The sequence below is a fragment of the Podarcis liolepis genome, assembly GCF_965112155.1.
Source record: "Podarcis liolepis genome assembly, chromosome: 2".
Lineage (NCBI taxonomy): Eukaryota > Metazoa > Chordata > Lepidosauria > Squamata > Lacertidae > Podarcis > Podarcis liolepis.
In genome coordinates, this window is record NC_139555.1 from 53075392 (window position 1) to 53078928 (window position 3537).

At 46.5% G+C, this 3537-nt stretch overlaps 1 long non-coding RNA gene across 1 annotated transcript; it reads left to right on the forward strand.

The window, feature by feature from the left end:
- The first annotated feature begins 597 nt into the window (after nucleotides 1-597).
- Nucleotides 598-3161, forward strand: LOC310699240. Its single transcript, XR_014522026.1, has 4 exons — nucleotides 598-697; nucleotides 1653-1876; nucleotides 2925-3004; nucleotides 3111-3161. It is a non-coding gene; the product is annotated as an uncharacterized lncRNA (long non-coding RNA).
- Nucleotides 3162-3537: the final 376 nt, after the last annotated feature.

Here is a 3537-nt window from a genome sequence, read left to right on the forward strand (position 1 = left end):
GACCTCTTACCTTCATATAATAAAAGGTAAAGGGACCCCTGACCATTAGGTCCAGTCGTGACCGACTCTGGGGTTGCGGCGCTCATTTTGCTTTGTTGGGTGATGGAGCGTCCGGGTCATGTGGCCAGCATGACTAAACTGCTTCTGGTGAACCAGAGCAGCGCACGGAAGCACTGTTTACCTTCCCACCGGAGCGGTACCTATTTATCTACTTGCACTTTGACGTGCTTTCGAACTGCTAGGTTGGCAGGAGCAGGGGCCGAGCAACAGGAGCTCACCCTGTCGCGGGGATTTAAACCACCAACCTTCTGATCGGCAAGTCCTAGGCTCTGTGATTTAACCCACAGCGCCACCCACATCCCTCCCTCATATGATGGCAAGTGCCTATTGCGGCCTTGCACAACCGCTGTCTGAGCCCGGGATGAACTTCCAGCCCTGCACAACCATTGGGACACAACACTCCATCCTGCTCTGGCCATGTAGGTTGCTGGGAGACTTGTATTCAAACAGACCTATCACAGGCAAGCTGCATTTGAACAAACCTATCACAGGCAGTCAGGGGCTGGGCAGGTCTGAGTGAAGACTTCAGCTCTTGGTCTTCACTGGGCTTATAAAGATGCCTCGATGGGCCTGCCAGCTCTGTCAAAGCTGAATTCCTCACCCTCCCATCCAATGTAGCATATGGCCCTGCCCGCAGGTGGGCAGGCAGATTCTGTGTATGATCTCGCTATGGAAATATTCAGTTGCCATATTTGGGGCCAGGGAAGAATTTGACTGCGGGCAAATTGAGAGTTTTGCCTACCTCATAGCAATTGTCACAACTTGTTGGCAGATAATGCATTGGTTTCAGCCCTTGGTCTAGGCAGGGGCAGGGTTGGGAGCCCGCCCACCCCCTGCTTCAGGGAATTGAGGCTACTCCATTAAAGGAGTCCAGGGGAGGTGCTTTCTAGATGCCCAACATAGAGTCATTAGGCCAAAGCACCCCCTAAAATGGCAGTCTTGGAGGGGTAAGTCCTATCTGGGAGATCTCAAAAAAGTTGGAGGTGTCTACCTTACCAGCTGCAACTTTCTGGGAGAAGATAGGAGTGGAGGGTGCCATTGGCAGGGCTTTGGACTTGGTTACAGGCTGTGGGCTTTCCTCCCTGGCTTCTCCTTCCAATACCCTGCCCCTGAAAGAGCACCATGCTTACTAGCAGAGGACACAATCTTGTGGGATGTTGGCTGCTCCTCCTGCTCAAGGGATTCTCTGCATGTGGGGCCACAATCTGGAGCCACAGGACAGATTGGAGATTCTGTGCACAGTCCCTAGTATACAGGCATGAGGTCCGTGCTTCAAGGCACAGGTGGCACATGGAACACAAGTAGGTGGGAGGATCATCCCACTTCCCTTCCACAGGCCCAGCCTAGACTGTTGGAATACCATCTGTCTCTGTCTGCCACAATCAACCACAGTGTTGTGCCCATCTCCAAAAGGGCTGGATGAGAAACACTGACTCTTTTTCTCCTGTTTTTAGTGGAACAGAGGATCCAATTCGGTAGTGCTAGGCTATGATTGAATTATTCCACTTACCTTAGCACCATTAAGACTCACTTTTAATTTACTTCAAATATATACAGCCACTCTGTCTAATAATGACTAAAATCAAAACCAGGTGAGAGTTCACCAGACCATGGACAACTGAGGCCAGGTTATCCCAATTGCAGGAAGGCTGTAACTGGTGAATCAGCCTAAGCACTCCTAGCCACAGAAACCATTTGAGACTCTGGTGAGAAGCTGTAATCCAGGAGCACTGCCAGACAATGAACCTGTTCCTTCAGGTGGAGTGTAGATGATATGGCTGCTAGCTGGTGGAATCCAGCAGAGGTTTCATGGGAGGTCAGTAAGATGTTGCTCCTTCTAGTCCTCCCGCTATCTTTGCCTGCCTCCTACTATGTGGTATCTACACACGCCCTTCATTGCTGGAGTAACACAAGGTCCACTGTAGTTCTCGCGTCTGGATTTGAAAAGTCTTGGCCAAATGTGTGAGCTCAAGCCAGACTTGCCACATCATTTACCCAGAAAGAAAATTTAGAAGTGGTGCAGTTTCTCTCTTTGTGCTTGCCTGTTTGCACCGATGCACATTTCACAGGGAGACAATAGAGCGTAAAAAAAGGAGAGAGATTGATGAAGAGCAATTAACACCCTCCAAATGCACACGATTCCTTTGTGAGACCTTTGTTATTTGTGATCAAAAATATGTCACTGAGCTTTAAAATGAATGCATCAAGCTCTTTCAGGCATCGCTATAGCGAATTTTAATCACAGTCACCAGAAACACAAAAGCATCGCCAAGTATTTAAGGACAGGATTTGGGCAACAGATAAATAATTGGATGGCATTTGGCTTTAATCAAGATTCCCTACAATAACTTATTTGTATTCTTGCATCCTGATGCCATGACAAAAGCCTGAAGCATTTCAAAGGCATTTACTTGAGGGAGGGGGTTGAGGAGAGCTTTGGTGCTGTTCTAATTGTATGAAATTGAGTTTATGTCCCTTAAGCAAAGATACTGCTAATTTTTGACACTAATTGTGAAGAAGTATGACTAGAGAATGGCAAATTTTCAAGGCAAATCTGAAATTGAACAAATTGCAGTCATTCCATTGGTGCAGATGTGAATCTTCATTCAAGAAAAGAATGGCTTTGATTTGATCAATGCATTTTAGAATCATTGTTCATTTCTTCTCTAAGCAGAGTTAGCCAAGATGTACATCTCTCTAACACAGACCAGGATCAGATGCTGTGGGTTCTGACACACCCAACCCACGTCCATTCTGCCACCATTTTTAGTCATTAACTTTCAGTGCCAGCAGTATTGTTGCAATGGTGCTGTTTCAAGATGACTATTTTAAATGGCACATGCTCATTTCTATTATTATTTAAGATATCTGATACTGCTCTTCCTCCAAGGAGCTCGCGGTGACATACATGCCTCCCCACATTGTATCCTCATAACCTTTTGTGGTAGGTTGATCTATTATTATTATAGTTTTCTTATTATACTTTCCTCTCCTAATCTCCCCTCTTTTTGCTATCTTGTTACCTTGCATTTTCCATCCTTTACTTTCAGCTGCCTCCCCTGAATGTGTGAGGTTTCTGTGCAGCATCAGAAGGTGCCAGAGGCAGCTTCTAGACAAGAGAAGCTAAGTGAGGCATTTCTATAATGGAGGTATTTCTGACAGTTTGCCTGAGTCTTCTTCAGTGGCCAGACCTCCAGCCCTTAACCCACTGGAACATTCCCCAGAATCCAACATCTCTTGGGGTCTGAATCTGCTACCACCACCTCATGTGGACCCCTCCTCAATATCCTCCTGCTCTAACTCCCCAAAACACTCCCACTCCTTCTCAGGGCCTGACCATGACACCTACACAGGACTTATGACACCTACTTACCTTAGTAATGTTGAGGTTTACTTCTCTGCTTTCTTTTGTTTTGTGCTTTGTGTTTTCTTTATATATTCTTAAGTCACATGTACTTCATCTTGCCTGCCCCTGAG